We start from the raw sequence: 10,419 nt of genomic DNA on the forward strand, positions 1-10,419 counted from the left end.
GGAATGGGAATCCTTTCTGAGTTAGACAGGTCACTGGCACGATCATCTTCAGTCTGGGTTTTCCCCCATTCTGTATTCCAGGAAAATTTCTGGTCCATATTGACACCCATGACCGAGGGATCTCTTCCAGCCGCAGCCTATGCCATCGCTGTGATGGAGCTGACACTGCACTGCCCCACTGGTGGGACCCTGTGCTGTCCCCACCTCGAGGAGTGAGTCCCCTGAGTGGGAAGGTGGGCTCTGAGCAGCTCAGAGCTGGAAGCATTACAGCCAAGCCATTGTTCTCCGTGGATGAGTAGGGGACAAAGAAATAGTTTTGCCACCTAAACCAGTGCGGCTCCAGCACGAACAAGGCTCCTGCCTGAAGGGTCCTGGGTACATTGTCACTTTCTGGTCAGTTCCATGAGGCAAAATCCCCTCCATCCATTTCCCATAATCAGCAAGTTCCTGTCTCCATGTGCAGCTTACAACCCATAGTAAATACCCCTGAGCCCCACGGGATCTCTGATCTCTTTCTGCTGTGCCTTCCAGCCTGAATGCCAACACAAAGGCCTCAAGTCTTACTTTACACAGACCCTAGCCTATGAGGTTACTTCTCCAAGAACTTTCCAAGCTAAGAGGTATAGAGGAATTTAAATCCTGTCTGTGGTGTAGCACGAGAGCTCTGAGTTATAATATTCACTTACATACTGTATCTGTTTTTATCCATCTGTGTCAATGACAACACACAGGGAGCCAACAGCTTCAGCTATAATTGGTGAGAGTGTAGGTACAAATAAAACCCATTTTTTCTCTTTAGTATATACAACATATGGAGCAGCGCTGTGGGGTCAGGAGAATTATGTCTCAGTGTTCGTGGGCAGGTTTCTGACGGAGGTTTTATTTTTTGGTGTTGCAAGCTTTCAAGGAGTTATGACATTATTGTTTCTTTTTGGAGTGCCTCGATTGAGATCAAAGTTCAGGGGTTGTATTATGTTACCCAAAGATTGCTTTGCTCCTGTTCTTTCCAAAGAATTGCATGGATCTGAGCTGAGCAGCTTAAGTTGCAGCAAGCCTTGGCTTCATTTTTGCTTGCAATAATGAAAATCAGGACTAATGAAACACAATTAAGCTCATGTAAAAGAGAAGAGACTCCAACCCACATTTTTTTTCCTTGTTTTCCTGCCATGTTGTTTACAAAGTGGTTAAAAAGGAGTTACTGAAAAGACGCAATTTGTTTCAAATTGTTTTCATTGTCATATTTTCTTTCACTGCTCCTGCTTGCCAGGCCAAAGACTTTCAGGGTAATTCTGACTTCAATGCCCTTTATACTTATCATATAACTCCACAAGGGAATTATCATATGCAGGGTAATTAAGCATCTTTGCTGATGGTGGGCTTTGACTATGGCAAGATTCTTAACAGTACTAGTCTTATTTTCTGAACTATTTTGTCATTTGCTAATTAGAATCTGGCCTTAAGGTCTTTCAGAAACATTTTCCTGAACTCATCTTATTATCCAAAACTTTTCTCTGAGTTTTCCTCGCCAACATATGGCAGCTAATTGCTGATGTATATATATTCACTTACAGCAGAACCTTTGTCCTTAGTGAGCAGCCCTTTCCTACAGCCCTCTTTTTCTCCAATAAAAAGTTGAAAACTGTTGCCCTGAGAAGGACAGAGAATGGATTTGTTGTCAAAACCAGCAGTAGCCTGTTGCTATTTTAGTGTGTGTAAACTTCATTCTGAGGATGCTGTATGGGAATATCCCGAAACCCCCTAGATAGGGGCTGAGATCTGAAACCAGGGGTTGCACACAGCTGAGAACACGTGTGCTGTGAAATAACAAGATCACTCCAAGGTGAAATCGTGACTTGGAAGCCTTGGAGCAAAATTCAGGGAAATGGAGCAAGATTAAGAGTTTAATTGTGTGAAGACTCTATTTTGTTTTACTTTACACGCATGGATTTTCCCTGTAAAGCTAAAGGACTACTTGAACATTTAAAATTAAGCACACAAAGTTAAATGCTTTTCTGGATTCAAGCCAGACTGCTCGGCAACTTGCTGTATTATCCCTCTAGAGAGCAGTTACTTTGTCTTTTGAAAGCCAATTTGTCCACCCTAATGAATCACTTCTTGCCTCTGACCTGTGTTTTGTTTCACTGGTTTTTACATGAATTTTTATGAGATGAAGAAACCATCCCTGCCACCCTTCAAACACTTCTGACAACCCAAATATTCGGCCCAGAGTAGCACTGAATCCACACTCCTGGCAGGATGGAGATCCATAACATTACCTCTGGAGCACAAAGTATGAAGTGCATGATCACACTGTCTTTGCCAAACTTGAGCAAAAAAGGCAAACACAGAAAACTGCAGCTCAGGAGGATAAGAAGGGAGGTGAGTCAGCCACCAGCCCAACTTTATCATGGCACGATGTTCCTGTTCAGCTCTACAGAAATACAGAACACAAGAGAATATAAAGAAAAAACATCACTAACAGGCTTATGTACTTCATAAACATACCTAAGAGAACTGCAGCTCTGCAAACAATCTGCCTATGACTGACAAAACATTTATTAAATCAAACAAGATGCTTTTGGCACTTCCAAAACAATTGAAATGAGAGGAGAAAGGATGAAGTGAGGACCTGAGTGAAACGATCTGGAAGCAAAAGTATCAAAAATACACATGCCACAGGACCCTCTAAACGTTATTTTCACTCATTTTCTAGCAATTCATTTTGCTTTAACATGGGCATAAAAATTGATGACAGCCCAACTCTCTTATACACTGATTATTTCTCATGATAAAATAAACATTGTCCAGTTCTCAGCTCATTCCTTACTAGAAAAAAACATCAGATAGTTGCAAGGGACAACTGTGCTTTTCCAAAAGGAGAAAGAAAAGTTTGAACAAACTAAAACACCTTTGACAGGATCGGGCCTGGAACCGGGAGTGGGGAAAAACTCGGACTGGCTCAAGGCTGGGATACGGAATGGTGAAAAACCTGGACTGGATTCTGGTCAGAATATGGAATGAGGAAGAGCTCAACCAGGCCTCTCAAGCGCCAGAGAACTGAATAAAAGTGTTCAAAAAACCTGTCCCTTGGCAGCAGCAAAAATTGATCTCACCCTTTCCATGCCGCCCTGCGCTGCAGAGACACAGCCGGGGTGTCAGTGACCGCGCTTCCCCTCCCATCGGGGCCGAGGCAGAGCCCCCCGCAGTGGGAAAGGCTCTGCTGGAAGCTACAGGAAGAGTAAGGTAGAATCAGGATGTGAATAGATATTTTAAGAGCTAAAACAATCCTCTACCTGATTTAAGATTAGACCTGCATTACAGCTCTTTGGGTTGACTCTTCCCATTCCCCTCTCTGGTTCTTACCAGAGCACTGAAGCTGATGAGAACTCAGCTGGGTTTTCCCCATTCCAGCTCAGGCAAAGTGGTAAACGAATGACAACACAATTCTGTGTCCTTTAGGTTAAAAATTGCTGCTTGGTTTTCTATAAAGTAATTCCAGCACTTGGTGCATTTTTCAGGAGAGGCATTTAAAATCTGTGGGAGCAACACCCATTCTATCAAAAAGAGGAGACCTTTTGCTTGCATTAAAGCAGCAAAACAACTCCAGAAACACCATCTGAAGCAGAAGCCTCCAGCTCATCAAATCTACTGTACATGCATTATATGCATCACTACCCCTCAGAACAACAAAATTAGCCCATGGCTATAAGAAAGTGCAAATTGGCAAGGCGGATTTTATCCTTTTACTCTGTCCCTGACTTGTGGAGGAGAGACAAAGCAGCTGTTGTAGGGACCATACAGGATCTCAGGCCACAGGGAGAGTTTAGAAGAATCAAACCCAGGGGTGCAGACAGAGAACTGTATCTTGCCCAGTTTAATAAATTTGTCTCTCTAGATTGGATAATTTGGTTACCTGCAAGAGTTTTCACTCTGACAGTCTGAAGGAAGTGTCACGAGTGTGTCCATGGCTGAAATGGATACTGTAATACTAAAAGACATTTCATATTTTTGGCACAAGAATGGTACTTAATTATTTTAAGCTATTACATTGCACCATGCAATGGCAGGGGGAGCCAAGATGATAAAATACCAGCTACAAATTCTGAGGTTTATTCTGCCCACCTATTTTTAGGTATTCAGGTTGCTATCAGCTCTTATACCATTTCCAGGGGAAATAACATGACAGACCAACAATTCAGTGGAGGGACTCAGAGCAGCCTGTCAAGCTCAGACTGTCAGAAAGACCCAGTTTGTTGATATTCAAATTACTAGGGAGCTGGATGACCTGAATGTGGCTCAAAAGGCAAAAAAGAAATCACCTACCTGAATAACCAAAGGAAAATCGTTGCAGGAGAGGTTTGGCGCAAAGTAAATACTAATGAACTTATCTTTTTCCTCTCTACCCAAAGAAAATCAAAGTAATATTCAAGATATTGAATTCCAGCAAGATACCCTTCTGTACAGACTTCCCTCAGATGGAAGCTAAGTAGCGGAAAAGTGACTCTGGAATTCTGTTTCTGCAGTTTCTAAATCACACCATTTCATAATGGATCTCTGAAACCTGTGATCAGATATGGCACTTGCAGCAAATTCTGAAAACAAGCATATTTCTTAGGAAACAAGAAGAAAAACCTTGCAGAGGTTAGCAGTAAAATAAAAGGAAGGAAATGGCTCTCAACCTACCTCAAAAATTGTATATATTTTAAAGTTCTCTCTATGCCTCAGCACAAGTACACGTAACCTTTCATACCTTCATTGTTAAGATTTGCCAGTTAAGAAAGTGCTATTATCTGTCTTTTATAGATAGGGAACAGCACACAGGGAGCCTGACTAACTTGTTCAGTGTCATAAAGGGATCCTGCAGCAGAGATGAGAATTAAACTTTGTTCTCAGAGCTCTCCAATAAATGCCATTGTTCGTGAGTTCTTTAAATAAAAAGCATGTAACAGGAAAAAAAGAGGAGGCAAGGGAAGAGGGGTTTTGTATCATTAGAGATAAAGAATTGGAAGTGTTAGGAGGAAGAAAACTCAATGCAATTTAATGTAGGAAATGCTATAAGGGACTTTTAATGAATTAATTAATCTGACCACTAAAACCAAACCAACAAACAAAACCTAAGAGGGCGGAATATTTCTAATTAATTTTTAAATGGAAAACCACATTTTTAATGTGAAGCAGAAAATCAAGCCTTTTTCATTCCCAAATAACGTTGAAAACATCAGAACACGTCATCAGGTCTTCATAGCATTTAAAGGGAAGTTCTTCTGATTCAAATTTATCCGTTCTACAATGTTCAAAATGACCAGAAAATCCCACCCTACCTGCATTTATTATGTTACCACTTCTGTGACAATAAAAACTCATCAGTTAGGAGGTGCTCTATGGGAATGCAAGGTTGAAGAGGGTGTTTTTCAACTTGAAATAATCAATAATTTAGTTTTGATCAATTCTAATTTCTGTGCAAATCAATGTGGTAACCCTGGCCCATCTATTAAGTGAAGCCCACGCTGAATGAACTTCCTCACACAAGCAGTCTAAATTAAATTCAGACCTGTAACTCAATACTAAAGGGAAAAATTATCTGTGACGGTCAAAAGCTGGACTCAGTGACACCACTCAGGAGTGGGGCCCACTGACAGAATTAGGAACACTGAGATGTCAAGCGTTCCCCCAATATCCCAGGAGCAGCTAAGCAGCACAGGAGGTGATGCACTTTTGATACCTTGAGTATTTTTAAAATATATTGTCTGCAATATGGCAATTTCCATAAGAATTCTGTTGCACAGTATGCATTTATTTATGCACACCACATATTCATGCCTGTCAGATGTCTGCGTGGAGATTTACTTTAGTGGGTTCCAAATGATGCCTCTTTTACTGGTGTTGAAACACAAACAGCAAAGCTTCTCATATTTTAAAATCATCCCCATTAGCACGACCTCCTTAAGCAGTTAATTCCTGCTCTAGGATATATTTGTAGCATGGCTGGGATATGGCTTAAGGAAAAAGATCCTACAGAAATCTGCAGTCTGGTCTGTCTCCAATTTTCCCTTCCTGCAAATATTTTCTGTTTGCTTCCTCATTATTCCTCAGTGAGATTCTCTGCTGTAACATAATTCACATAGAATGGTTTATGTTCGTCGTCGTCATTGCCTTGGAAGACTACAATTAAAATCTTTCCCTGCTCCTAAATGTTGCCACTGTTGTGTGTTCTCCGAGCGAGCATTGTAAATGAACTATGAGGAAGGGAGCTCACACAAACAGAAGAGAACAGAGAAAACAAATCCTGTGCACTTTCCTCCTTAAATCACAATAAAGATCATAAAACCCCCACGAAAACAAGGGAATAATCCGCAATAGATCAGAGCTTACACTGACAAACTGCATGAAATCTTCCTTCTGGTGTTTCCTTCCCCTCCTTTAATTTAGTTGTAAACTAACTTGGAATAAATTCTGGAGTCTCCAAATACGCATTGAGATGAGTGAGACACAGGGAAAAATCTTCTTAGAAATAATCTGTATGTAAGGCTGCATTTTCCAAGCAATACTCTGACTTCATGTCCCCATGAGAAAGACTCCGTTCATCATCTAAAAGGCTGTAATTAATTGGGAAAAAAATAACTGAAGGCGATTACTGGGACACACATGGGAGGTGAGATAGACTATTAAATTTATTTCCAAGAGGAGATGTGGAAAGTATTAAATTTCCTTGTCCAAGTAACCTTAGTTAATATACATTGATCAACTACTGCTTCAGATATGTACACGGCCTATCAGTTTATCAGCATCTCAAGGTTTTGTGCCAATTGTTCTGACATGTTCTCAATAAATATAATAATTGCAAAAAGGACAAAAAAAAAATAAATGGGAAGATCCATCTTTCAGTGACTACTACCACCTCAGTAGATCAATATATGTCATAACATTCTTATCACTTGGAAAACAGAAATCCTTTTATGGCAATAAATCTTTGGTATTTTAGTTATTAATTTAGATCAGTCATGACGGACCCATGAAATTTCAGACAGGCACAGGAAAAAAACCTAAAATTAATCCAAAGTAAATGTGAAAATCATGTGATCTTATGTTAAAACTTTCACCTGTTTCATGGGTTTGAGATTTTTGTCCAGATTTTCAATGCCTATTTAATGGGACAGATTCTGGTTTTACCTTGTGATGGAATTCTGTAAAGTAAGTAAAATGAAGCTAATGTGCTGTTTTATATTACTGTCAATCAGAGAATAGTCAAACCCTGTTTTCTGGAATTGGAACATGACAACTGTCATAGCAAACAATAAAATAGTGCCAAATACAGGGTAGATTATTGCTGCTGTAAGCCATGAGCAATAGCAGGTGTTACAATACAAAGTATTGAAGTTTTGTGGGTTTTTTCCATATTTACACACTAGATAATTTTTTTTATCTAGTCGAACTGGATGTTATTATTATTATTGTGGTTACTGTTATTATTATTATTTTTATTTCTATAACTATCTATAGTTAGTGACAAAATCCAGGTCATCTTGACTTTTAATATTGTAGCCCACTCAGTATTTTTATAGAGTGATAAATTAAACATTTTTCCTTTAAAGATAAATTTAACCATTGGACTTGGTGATCTTCAAGGTCTTTTCCAACCTAAAAAATTTTATGATTCTATGACTCTATAGATTAACTCATTTTCCTGATTAGAGTAAACACTGATAACCACTGTCTGGTTGTGCTAAATCATGATTCAGGAATTTCTGTCATTGTTTGCCAATTCACACAGAACATCAACCATTCTTTAAAAGTTACATATGTACAATTCACTTTGAGCCTAGGAGCTGCTGCTTCGACTGGGAAGGCCAGAAGAAAGCTTGGATATAAAAAATATATATAGATTGTGTATGTTCATGAAAAAAAGATGGCATCAAATATAGTCAACTTTTCTCTCACCCGAGGCTTGGAATTTATATAGGGCATATTTCAGGGAAAGGCTGTGGTTGTATTTCATATCTGGCTGCACCACCACAGCTGCAATACTAATCTTTGGCACAGGGGAAAGCTGTCATGTCAGACAAACTCCAGCTGTCCACTCCGCCTGTCACTTCCTTCAGCTTCAAGTTTGCAGCAGAGGGATGGAGGGGTCTGTGAGCACATTAGCAGCAGGACCCGAGGGACAGGAGCAGGACAGGAGTTACTGAGCAGGGAGGAAGGTGGGCAGAAAGGGACACAAGCACATGAGAAGTGAGAAAAGCGTTAAGAGAGGGTAGGATGGGCAGAAAATAAAAGCCTGGACAGGGAGTGGAAAGAGAGCAAGATGATAAAGAGAAAAGCCACTGGATGTCCCTTAGGGATATTTGCCTTTTGGAGAGCAGAGGAAGTCGATGAACACTCGTTTTGGAAAGCTCTCAGTGTGCAGGTTCCTTTAAGGTAAAAGCTGGATGGCTCTTGGCTGGCTGCCATGTGACTGGAATGATTCCTGCCCCAGAGCAATGACATCAGGACATGCATGATGGACTCCACCTGATGTCATCGTCTGGGGCTTCCAGCCATGTGTCTCTCAGGAAGTGCAAAGCTAAAATTTGTGGAAGGCTGTTCAAAGAGAAGAGCAAGAGGCATTTGCCTCTTGAATGTGAGACATCCTTTGAGCACCCTCATCTCAAGGTGAATAAAACCTTAAAATTCAACACATAGGTGTTCTGGGTTCATTAATATACAGAATAACGCTCACAGGAATTTTAGGTTCAAGTTCCCTCCAAGTTTATGAAAAATCTGGTTTTGGGATGTTTCTCCATTTGGCGGATACAGCCATGAAGTGCTGACAGAAAGAAAAGCCAGGAGGCCTGGAACACTCCCTGATAGCACAGGCATAACGAGTGACAGAGGCCAGGCAATATCCCCTCCCAGCCTGTGGGGAATTAATTGCAGCATTTTCATACTCTATAGATGAATTTTTGTGGTTGGGAAAGCTGGGAGAGATTTTGGAGATGGGTGCTACTACACTTTGTTATAGGGGTAAACATCAGTCCCCCTCAAAGATATTACTTCTTTATTAAAAAAGTCTTTTGAAAATATATGTTCATTCATTATTCAGTCTAAAATAGTTCTGAAAAGTATTTTCCCTCTGTTCATATCGAGGTGGATATAGCAGTCATCCACAATCGAGGGCATCTTCGTCCAAAGATAATGGAACAAGTAGCCCAAAGGCTGTTATTGCCCTGCACTTCTTATCAGTGGTCCTGCAGCTGGTCTTGAGGGAAACAAAAAAAAAAAGGAATAAAAAAATTTGCTTTGCTCTGAGAATTAAACTACTGAACATTCTTTGCAGCTTTATACTTAGTCTAGTACTTTCTATTTCTCTTAGTTTGATAAAACTTTGGTCTATAATTAAGCTCCCCAAAGCATCACCACAGTTTTCAGAGGTCTGGAATATACTGTCATAAGTCTTTTTGGGAAATTTTAAATTGCTTTCCAGTCTTTTGTCAGAAGTTGTATGTATTATACCGCTGAAAAGAGTTTCTTTTCAGTATAAAAAAATTTTCTTAGAAAATAATGGTATCCATAATGCCATTTAATTTTCTTTCAAGAAGGGTTCTCCCCTTCAGTTTAGCTTTTGTTTAGCTTCTTTTAAGATTTTCAGATTTGCAGACGTACAGTTTTGAAAGGCTGCTTCATTACTTTCTTCCCTCTCAATCATTTCATCAACTGATCATACGATATACAATGAAATTCAGATTCCAAGGAACAAATGAAAACAACTTCTAAAAAACATGAAACTGATAATCAAGAGCCAAATAAATCTTGAACCTACTTTTAAGCTCCAAAGAAAGCAGAGTGCTGTGCTTTTATAATTCTGTATTTCTGTTCTCTTTGCCAAAAGACAGGAGATTAATCTGACAGGGGAAATGACCACCCGTGGGCTGTTCTAGGATGTGGCACAACAGGCTCAACAGCGCTGGAAAAAGGGACAAATACTGAACCTGCCTCATTCAAATTAGGTGATGCAAACTACAGGAAGGGGTTACAATCACAGACTTTTCCTAAAATAACAACAAGCATCTCTCTCAACACTTTTGTCACCCCTCTAAGAATTTGCGTCCGTAGTTAATTTTCAGTAGTTCCACAGAATCCCAAACTAACTAAATCCTTCCAGTGGTATTTTAATTAAAACATGAGGATCACATACAGAATATTTTAGCTAATTTAAGACATGTTCACAGTGCTTTAACTGAATTTTATTAAAACCCACTGCAGGTGTATTTAAATTTTGCAACTTTATTTTTGTCTACCTTTTTTTTACTGTGAGTGATGTTTCAAGGGCATATCAAAAACATACCAAATCAAAAAAGACTACTCAGCAAAATGAAGTTTTTCCCGTGCTGAGTAATTAAAGCACTGCAGGTTTCCATGGCTCTGTATGAAGCTTAATCCTTG

This window comes from Corvus hawaiiensis, chromosome 17 (genome assembly GCF_020740725.1).
Source record: "Corvus hawaiiensis isolate bCorHaw1 chromosome 17, bCorHaw1.pri.cur, whole genome shotgun sequence".
NCBI classification, from domain to species: Eukaryota; Metazoa; Chordata; class Aves; order Passeriformes; family Corvidae; genus Corvus; species Corvus hawaiiensis.